Source organism: Thunnus maccoyii, chromosome 5 (assembly GCF_910596095.1).
Source record: "Thunnus maccoyii chromosome 5, fThuMac1.1, whole genome shotgun sequence".
In the NCBI taxonomy this organism is placed as follows: Eukaryota; Metazoa; Chordata; class Actinopteri; order Scombriformes; family Scombridae; genus Thunnus; species Thunnus maccoyii.
In genome coordinates this window covers 34,346,019-34,357,068 of record NC_056537.1, presented here as the reverse complement: position 1 = coordinate 34,357,068, position 11,050 = coordinate 34,346,019, and the positions used below count along the sequence as shown (strand labels likewise).

General features: G+C 42.5%; 1 pseudogene; it reads left to right on the top strand.

Annotated features, from left to right (window-relative positions):
- The first annotated feature begins 5,958 nt into the window (after positions 1–5,958).
- On the top strand, positions 5,959–10,500 carry LOC121897383 (annotated as a pseudogene).
- The last annotated feature ends 550 nt before the right edge of the window (positions 10,501–11,050 follow it).

Genomic DNA, 11,050 nt, shown 5'->3' with positions numbered 1-11,050 from the left:
CAAAAGTATCCCATAAGGATGAAGTGGTATGAGAGCAGCGCTTATCCCTCAACCCAGCAACTGGCAACAGGGTGCCTTGTACACCCCACTAGACCCTAACACATAATGTAGTGCAAGCCCATGACAGAGAAGAAATGAAAACAATGGAACATCATACCAAGACAAAAAAAAAAACGTGGACCCACAAGGGCACAGGCTATCTGATTAAGGTTTTAGTCAGCAAAAGCTTGGAACATAGATTTGCAGACAGCCCTAACACTGAATGTGTCCTGAACAACATCCTGCCTGGACATGGTTTGAATAAGCCTGTTCACAGGTTTGATTAGGTGACCAAATCTCAACCTGACCTGTGTCTGAACATTAGGATGACCACAGTGTGTGGGGTCTGATCAACAGTGTGCAGAGTGTCTGATGTATTGTCTGTCTGTGTCATGGTATTGAGACCAGCGTCTGGCTGTCTCACATGTGCTGAAACGTCCACAGCAGCCACAGAACTACAATCACAGGTCACAGACTCATCAGTCATGTGATACTCTGGTGGGACTGAGGTATCCTGGGGGTCAGAGGTCACACTTGGCAGGTCAGTAACATCCGCCTCTGACAGACTTGGCATAGACAACTGTGTAATCCATTCTATGGTCCTCCTCTCAGAGTCCACAGGCTCTGGATCAGTCAAGGGGTCCTGTCCCTCGCCCACAGTAACAGGTGAATTACTGTCACTTTCAGCGTCAAGGCTGTCACTAGTTCCACAAAGAGTGTCACTCTCTCTCAGATAAGGTCTCTCCTGCCTCTCCAGTTCCTGGAGCAGAGGACTTTGTAACAGGCACAGATGAAGCAGAGTCAGACATGTCACATGTGTCCCCCACAGGGAAGAAATTGGCAAGCATCAGCAGGTTCCTGTGGATCACCTTCTCCTGTCTGGTGATTGTGTTGCGAATCCTGTATATGTGTGTCTCAGTGTTCATGTCCACCACAGTATAGATGGTTGATTCCCACCGATCAGCAAGCTTCTTTTTACCTCTTTCCTTCCTATTGGCCAAGAGCACTCTGTCACCTATTTCGATTTTGGATCCCTTTACTTTCTTGTTGTACAGCTGAGCATGTCTATTCTGCTCTTTTGCAACATGGTCCTGGGCAATCACCATCATCACCATCAGGGACAACATATTGGAGACGCTTTGCCTTGGTTTTCTGGTCCTTTGAAATCCTGTACAGCACACCATTGGTCACAGTGAGCTTACCCTAGTGCTTCAAGTATCTTGTGACTGATACAGACTATTTAAATCTTTCTCTCCTAGAGGGCCTCCGACATCTCTCAACATAGGGCAGAACACAAGAGAGAGTTCTATCCTCCAACTGCTTATCACAGAGGTCTTTTTCAGTGTAAGCAGGTAAGGTGTCCAGTCCAGGTGGGACCAACTGAGGTAGGTACTGCAACACTTCAACAGCACGGGCCCTCGGACCAGCATCCCACTCGATGTGTGACTGTAGTACAGCAGTAACATCCTCCACTGCAACAGACTGAGCATGCATACGAAGTGGACTGCATGTGGACTGGGCATTGTAACTCACTGGAGAGAGTTTCTTGTGACCACTGGATGACCAGAAGGCATTTTGCACAGAAGTACATGACACATCCTTGACCTCAGTGAGAGGACCTGCATAGGGTTCAGTGAGCAGCCTGTGGCCAACACTCTCCTTGACAAATGGCACACGGCTTAGGGCATCAGCTACAATGTTCTAATGACCCGGGACATACTTGACATCAAAGTTGTAACTTGACAACTTAGCTACCCAGCGTTGCTCACAACAGCCCAGCTTCGGCTTTGTCAGGATGTGAGTCAATGGATTATTTTCTGTCCAGACTGTAAATTTGTGGCCTTTCAGCCAGTGGCTGAACTTGTCACAGACTGACCATTTTAAAGCCAGGAACTCTAAACAGTGAGCTGGGTAGTACTTTTGGGACTGAGATAACGACTTGCTGGCGAGAGCAATGGGTCTGGCTCGTGATTCACCTTCTTGAATTTGAGACAGCACAGCGCCTATGCCATCCAAATATGCATCAGTTGACAGCATGAGGGGACGGGTGAAGTCAGGATGTGCCAAGACGACACTAGAAACCAGTGAAGCTTTCAGGTTTTCAAAAGCCTTTTCCTGCTCTGGTGTCCAGTCAGATGCACACAACTTCCTGCTTGACAGTTTCTTTTTGTGTTGCCTGCCTTTTCTTTTCTCACCCTTCAACAGATCAAAGAGTGGCTTGGCGGTGGCAGAGTATCCAGAGTATCCCTAAAAAAGATCTTATCCGCCTCTGGGATGGGGTCACGCCATCAGTGTCCATGAGGTCAGTGTTTGTCATGTTCGTGATGTTCTCAACCTTGAGAAAAAAAATGATTTCATTTTATTTGAATTTCTTTATTTCTTGAATGAGATGTGAATGACTTTGACAAGTCAGCTGATTATGATCAGGATGTTGACCGGCAAGTAGCGGTCTGCTGTTTAACCTGAAATGCCTTATTGAGATTAACAATCTTTTTCAGCAGTGTCTGGCGCAGAGTGACGATGATCATTACTATTTACTAATTATCATTATTAATTATTATTAGGTTCTCTTCGTTTCATACATACATTTTCTTAACTTTTTCATTTTTGATAAACATGATGTAGTCTGTGTAAAAACCACTGATTGTTATTCACACAACAAATTAAGGCAGACAATAGATAGAATCAAGACATTTATTGGTCTTATAATTCAATAGATTTTATCAAATCATACATAAAACAGCCAATATGATTTGCTTAAGCACATTTTGCTGATGTTGATGAATACAGAAAATACAGACATGGCAAATAACAAATCTGACTGGTTGTAGTACTGTCAGAGCTGGGGGCTGAGGCTGCAGTCTGACCAGAGGAGGGATGTATGGAGTAGGGGTGTGCCCAAATACAGTAAGTTATTCAGCAAAGCACAAATAGTGTTGGTTTTTTTTCATATATGAATATTTGTTTCACACAGGTATTATAAAAATTATTTGTTTTCGGGAAGAAAAAAAACCCCATGACAAATACCAGTGCACAGGTCAGTTATATTGCTATCTCAGTCTGTCATCTGCTCTGCTGTTACACCTATCAGCAGGTCTCAACAAGGGTAGTCACATCCACCTGCTACATGACGCACATTTCCTAATTTGGACATCACTCCCAGAGTTGGGGGTGTTCCCCAGAGATAAAGTTGAGCTACTGACACATGCAAAGTGCTCCCAAGGGACTCTCTATAACCTGTTGTTCCCCTTCTCCTTCCCACAAAGTTAGGTTGTAAAAAATAGGCAATAAATGAAAAGCGCAAAGCAAGAATCGCCTTTGAAATTCCTCTCTACACGTTACATGCTGTGCTGTCTCTGTGTTATGGGTGTATAAATAGATAGAGGTCTGTCTGCAATGAGGTGATGAGTTAAGTTTTAGCTCAGTAGTCAGCACAGTCATCTATGATCTGGAAGACTCCAGTTCGAGATCCAGTGTGGGGACCTCCTTCTTAAGGTAGTTTATTCATGAACACTTATTGTAACACTTTAATTTTCTAGATTAAAAGCATAATAAAAACAAAAACAAAAACAGGATTTTTAAGCATCTTTCCACTTTAATCAAATACAAATACAAAGACAAATAATTTTGTTGCCTCAATAAATATAGATACAAATACAAATACTGGGCCCCCTGCACATCCCTAGTATGGAGGTCTGAGGTGAAAGAGGATAACCAGAAGAGTCTGGACAGATTCTGGAGAGACAGAAGTCAATACGACTGAGACGACTGTGATATAATGAACATAAACTGTCTGTTTATGAACCAACAGCAGTAAAAGTTTCATTTCTCACCATGTTGCACTGATGCACTGAAAGACGGAAGATGAGACCAGTACAAGGAGACACAGGAGCTTTTACCAGGCTAATAAACACACACACACACAGACAAGCAAAATAAACATTACTTAACTAAAAAGACTTGTGCATATTTACTTGACAAGCAGCATCAGGTCCATTGATCCACCTGATGATGTCACAGATGATGTCCATTCGCTGTGATCACAGAAAACCTTTGGGTTCAGATCAGGCTGGGTCTCTGGTGACTGTAAAGAAAACATGCGCAACCCAGTTAGACTATTAGCACTGATCAGTACAGATCAGCTGTGGAAAAAGCATGATGCTGAACTGAAACTAAGTACTCACCAAGTGTGCTATCCTCATCCTCATCCTGCAGCCATCAGACCTGAGTGAAGGCCACTGCTGAGGGTCAGCGGTGATGATGAGAAGGCTGAGCAGGTATCGGCTGTTTCTGTAGCTCCGGATGCAGCCACTTCATCCTGCTGTCTGTGACTCTGGTTTTACCAGGAAAACATATAATCACAGATAGAAAATACATTAATGCATTCACAACATATCAATCAGTCCTGCCGCTCCACATGCTGCCTCATAGTTCTTCAGCAGCTGAATGGACCTGAACTGCACTGATTTCAGGCAGAGAAAGACAAAACTAACAAAATCTGGATTTACTGAACCTGCAGCCTGTTATCAGAACACAGAGGAGAAAAATTAGGGATAGGGTGTAAAGATGAGAGAAATTAAATGAAAATAACACATTTCAATGTAAAATCTCAATAATTTAATTAATTTTCAATGTGCACAAACCCTATACTAACTCCTCTGTCTTGTGTCAGTATCACTCTGGAAAGATTCTAGATCAGTTTCTGACAGCTCAGACAACAAGGTGCAGAATTCCCACACAACTCATTGATATAACTCACACTTCAAATATCACTGAGTTATCATTATCATTTATTTACTTAGTTACATCATGCACACCTGTGTCTACTGTTTATCTGACAAAGCCTGACATGGCTTTGTTTATCTGAACCAGTTTATCTGTCTGACTACATGAAAGATAATAATGCTACAGTGGTTTACTGTCAGTCACATTTGTTATTGTTGGTTGTTGTTATTACCAGTTCATATTACCAATGTCATCACATGGAGGGATTATCAATAATGTTATGTTATGAATATGACAACATTGTCTGTTACCGTTCATCCAGTTCCACAGTAGAGAAACAGCTGATTAAATGTCAGGGACAACCTTACTGAAGGCCAGCAGATGAATATCAGCTCGAATAAAGAAAAGTCTTGCAAGTTTCATTCACCACAAACTTTAAAAAGGCACAAATATCTCATATGTTGGCTACAGTTTTCAGAGAAGTCATAATGTAGGCAAGAAGTCAAATTCTGAATTTGATGAATTTACTGTTTATCTGACCACAAATAAGACAAGAATTAGCACAACAGACGGAAAGCAGCTGTCAGCTGTTTTAGAGGCAAGGCGGCTGTCTGGCAGCTCATGGATCCCGTTTTGCCCTTTTCTTTCATCCTTGTGAGATCTCTTTTCCTGAGACTCCTGCTGTTGCTGCATTGAGAAGCCACACTGCTGCACGCCGGCCACAGCACACCGCAGGACGAATAGACATGTTGCTGAGGTCCGCAGTTTGAAATGCAGTTTCAGGACATTTTGGAGGTTTGCACCGGCAGCTCCTGCCTCAGCTCCCAGCACCGACACCACACCGAGCTGCCCCATGATTTTTTTTACTTTTGGACAGTGCAAACCTCCAAAACGCCCTGAAACTGCATTTCAAACAGCGGACCTCTGCAACATGTCTATCCCTCCTGTGGTGCACTGTGGCCAGCATGCATCGGTGTGGGTCCTTGGTGCAGTAGCAGCAGTCCCGGGAAAAGAGATCTGACAAGGAAGAAAGAAAAATTCAGTGCCCCATATTTTCCAAACTACACATAACACAGCCTCTATGCTTGACTCAAACCGTTACGTCATAGTCCTTCAGAATTAACATTTCCTATTACTCAACACCAGACACCCACTGTACATACAGTTAGGAAATGGCAGGCTAGCAGTGCGAGCATGGACGCTTGGCCAGTCCTAATGCTTGAATTTTATGGAGGGCGTGTCATGCCAAGAAAAGCAGTGGGATCCATAATAATGCACTGTCGGTGTACCGTCTGACTCCACCTTCCCACAGGCTGCAGCCATTACCTTCTCCCCTGAGCCGCTGTCAACAGGATTTAAGCACGCTGCTGCCACCTAGCGTCTACAGTTATCAAGTCCAGCCTGCATTAAACCCCCCTCTTTACCGCTGTGACATCACTGTGGTACTGCGGCAGGAGGTGTGCCAATTTAATGGAGTACCACCTGTAAAAGAACATAAAACATTAACAAAAGTGTATCCTGCACAAACATTTAAGTGAATGAACACATCTCTCTCTCTCTGCATGTGTGCTTCTTACTGTTATGTACTGATCAGCTGGACACCTTGCATAAGACTCCCAAGATGTTTGAGAAACTATAGTTTGGATGCAGCAGTGATGTGTTTCGAATTGTGATTTTAATGTTACAGTTTTTGTCATATTGGTGTGTTTACAAGTTTAGTTATGCCTGTGTGCTCTACAATTATTATTATTTCTCTGGTAGTAGTGCGTGTATAATTTACCTTTACATAAAACAGAAGCAGAGCAAATCTTTTAAGAAGCAGCAGTTTTTTAGACTGAGTTCTTAATCTGCATTTTTTTTTTTTAACAAACATTAATTAGTCAGCACAGCACAAATTGCTCATTCCAACATTGCTATCGCAAACCGCTCCTCTGTTTTATGGTCAAGTGTGGAGGGACAGATGAGGGAATTCCTCAGCTCTGTTTCTGGAGAAACCAAAAACTTTCAGCTTTGGGAAGCTGTGGCATGGGGTTTTCCAGGAAAGTGGGAGATCTTCTGGCTTCCCAAGCAGGAAAACCACTTGCACATTTATGGTGGGAAGGTTGTGACAGTTGAGATAATTATATGAGGTTTCATCATCAGTCCTTCTCTTGGGACCTTACTCCAGATCTGCTTCTACATGATCTTTTTCATCACTTTGCACAAAAACAAATTTTGCATAATCAGTAGCCTCAGCTATATCTTCATCTTCAGAGCTACTGTAAGAGGAAAAGCAAAGAAAAACAATGATTTCCAACATTCAACCACTGTTAAAAAAAATCAACAGAGGAGTTGAGGTCTTAATTAAAATATAATAATGAATTGAATAAATTGGACACAGTGTGAGACCTGAGGCATGCATTTAAGGGTTGAGCTGTACTTATGTTCATTTTGTCAAGAAGATCAACAAATATAGATTTGATCAACATGTCAGTGCAGGAATTTCTGTTCACCTGGTTAACAGGTAGTATGACCTGTGATAAGATTACTGACTGTCCCATTCCTTACAAGATGTAGGCTGTGATCTACAGTTCAGTATTTGAGGAGATTCAACCATTTTCCTGTTGTTTTGGCAATTTAGTGTAGACACATTGCTCTTTCAGTTTAGGTTTTTATTTTCTTACAAAGTTTTTCATTCAGGTAACAAGGTTTTGTTTATTTATTTATTTATTTTTTACCAATAATTGATGCTTGTTTTATGTGGATGCAACAGTATGTTGTATGAATGCATTATGTGATGATTAAAGATTAAATATGAGTCTGACATTTGTCTCATCACACTTACAGAGGAGATATTTAAGCAAAGAAGGAGCTGAGACACAATGCGAGTCTGCATGTGTGCATGAATGATGAAATTTGGCATGTGCATACATGAGCCGACATATGTTATATGTTAATGTCTGCATACGAGTATATGAAATCATGTCTGACCAGTGATTTATTATGTGAGTGTTTGTGTATACATGACTTGGCAGTCTGAATATGTGTGTTTGTTTTAACAGTTTGTTTGTGTGTGTGTGTGTGCGTGTGCGTGCATGCGTGTGTGAGTGTGTGTGGATATGGGAGGTTGAGTGTTCATTCCAATTCCTTTATCAGCTAAATAAGCTAGATGAAATTGCTGCAGCCTAATCATTAAGCCATATAATTACAAGGCTGGGTCCTGGTGTTTTTAATGACAGCAGCCCAGCTTGAGCTTTATCATGGAAACAGAATGACCTGGGGGTTTGGGGGGACGCCTGCTTGTTTTTCAGGGAATCGACTTTTAATTTGAAAGCATCTCTCTTTGTCTCTTTTTCTGTTGTTCTGCCTGTATCTGACTTCATGTGTGCTGTGCTGTGCTGTGCTGTGCTGTGTGTCTATCAGTTCTCTATGGGATTGTCTATACCTTTGTTATTTTCACTTACTTTGCTGGCACTCCTGTTTATCACTAATCATATTTCTAAGCATTAAAAACCTTTTCAAAACAACACTTATACCCTGTGTATATGTTGGTTTGAAAACCTAACCATTCAGTGACAAAGCATATATTTTCCAGTGGTATTTTATCTGTAAGCATTTGCTCTGAAAGCATACATTATATAACCATGTCTGTAGCAATGTAGTGTGTATGTGTGTCTGTCACTGTAATTGCTTCTCACCAATCTCCCTGGAGAAAACACCTCCCAAAGGAGATATCATCAAAAGATTGGAGGCTCTCATCTTGTCTCTCTGCTTCATATGAAAAGACAAAAAATCTTTTAATGTCTGACTTCGGCTACTTGATAAAATACACCATTTAATTAACTTATAGAGCAGGAAATCCACGTTGTGAACAGACAACACATGGTGAGTGTAGTATGTGGCAATGCATGACATCTTTGTTTGAATTCCCACCATATTATACCAATGATTAATAGAGATGTTTTTATAGATTATATTTTTAAAAGCCTCAGATCAGGCTGAAGTTCAGTGGTCATTTGTGCTAACATCACTTGCTTATATTTAATTGTGATCTTGGTCTGGGATTTTTGGATGTTTTTTTGTTGTTGTTGTTTTTTTTTTGGAGCTCTTACTGTTATGCTGAATTAATTCATTGGTAGCTATGGTACTGCACTGCATTCTTCATTCTCTTCACAAATGAGTTGCTACTATTCCTTGATGCCACACAAAGTAAGGGAAATTATACTGTATATGAAAAGATGGGAAGGTATAACCTTTCAATAAAAACAAACCACAATGCCATTTCTTCTTACAGAGAACAATGTAATATATATGATCTTACCAAGACAGTAAATATTCAAATTTTCTGCCCAATAATTTGATTTTTGTGAAATGTTCACTTGGTCATCATTGATAGACCATCAATAGATAAATTGAGATAAAAAAAAGGTGGGGTCAGTAGAATGCCACTTTAGACCAGATCCTGTCCGTCACAGAAAAACCAGTGAAGTGTCTTAGGAAGGTCTTAAACTGCAGTCTGAAGCACATAGACTCCATCAAGGCTATCAGCGCTGACCAGGAGGGCTGGTTGAGAGCTGTAGACAAGTCTGGGCTCCCCATAAGATTCAAGGCCTGGGTCTACCAGCACAGGATCCTCCCAAGAATCCTCTGGCCCCTGCCCCCTATGACTGTAGTGGAAGGCTTTGAATATGAGGTGAGCAGTTATCTCCGCAGATGGCTGGGCTTGCCATACAGCTTCAGCAGCACTGTGCTGTACGGGAACAGCAATAAGCTTAGGCTCCCATTCAGCTCTGTCAGGGAGGAATTCATCATGGCATGGACACAAGAACACCTGCAGCACACCAGATTTAGGGACACCAAAGTGTCTGGTGCAGGGATCACTGTGAGGAAGATGGGGCAGTCCAGCAGGCAGGAGCAAAGCTGAAGCAAAAGGCCCTTCTTGGGAATGTGGCAAAGGGCAGGGCTGGACTTGAGAGCTTAACATTAACCCAATATGACACTGCCAGCAGGAAGGAGAGGTGGAAGCTGTTGCAGGAGGAGGTGTGTGCTTCAGTGGAGGAAGAGCGAGCAAGCAGAACAGTGGCAATGAAACAACAGGGTGCCTGGATGAAGTGGGAACAGGCAATGGAGTGGAATGTCACCTGGCAGGACATCTGAAAGTGGAAACCCCAGAGGATCAAATTCTTGATTCAGGGGATCTACAATGTCCTCCCTAGCCAATTCAACCTGTTCACATGGGGCAGAGTAGAAACACCCGCACTCGCACCCCTGTGTTCCAAGACATCGACCCTCAAACACATTCTGAGAAGCTGCTCCAAGGCACTGAGCAAGGGGCGCTAACACTAGAGACATGACCAGGTCCTCAAGACCATCTCTGAGGCAATCAGCAAAGGGATCAGTGACAGCAGATAGGCCCACGTTACAGCTAGGATGATTGTGTTTGTCAAGGAGGGAGAGCAGCCGAAGAAGAGACCCAGGAACTGCTCTGTTGGTTTGCTTTCCACAGCATGAGACTAGGTGATGACAGGTGACCTGAGTAAAAATTGCATGACATATCATCCAGTCCTCATTGAGACCAGACATCATCTTGGTTTCTGAGGCCACAACACAGCTCATCTTACTGGAGCTAACTGTGCCCTGGGACGAGAGGGTGGAGGAGGAACAAGAGAGGAAGAAGGTGAAGTACCAGGAGCTGTGTAGGACTGCCACAGGAACAAGTGGAGGACCAGGTACATGCCAGTGGAGGTGGGCAGTTAGGGGTTTGCAAGTCATTCCCTCAGCAAAGCCTACAGAACCCTGAGCATTACAGTAGCAGGCAGGAGAGGAGCCATCAACCACAACATAGACATGACAGAGAAAGCATCTAGATGGCTCTGGCTGAAAAAGGGTGACCAGTGGGTTCAGTAGAATGCCACTTGGACACAACCCAAGGCTTGATCAACCTTGGTCGGGTCACCTGGACGAGGGTGTCTGTTGCAAGACTCGAAACACCTGACTTCAGGATACAGTACTGATGATGTGTTCAAGCATCATCAGTATTGTATCAGAAGATGTATGAAAAATAGCTGAGTGGGTTGAGCAGCAACATTCTCACTACCAAACACAATGTGTTTAGTGTTCATTGTTCAATGCTCAATCCTAATTTGTCCATTTTTACCCATTTAGTAATAGTTTGCAGCTCAACATGTACAGTAGATTCTCTCTACTGTCTCTATGATGGTGAAGCACAGAACCGAGTTGAGTCATCTCTATACCTAACCACATCAGCATTTTAAAAAACAATATAATTTATAAACTCTAAATAAAA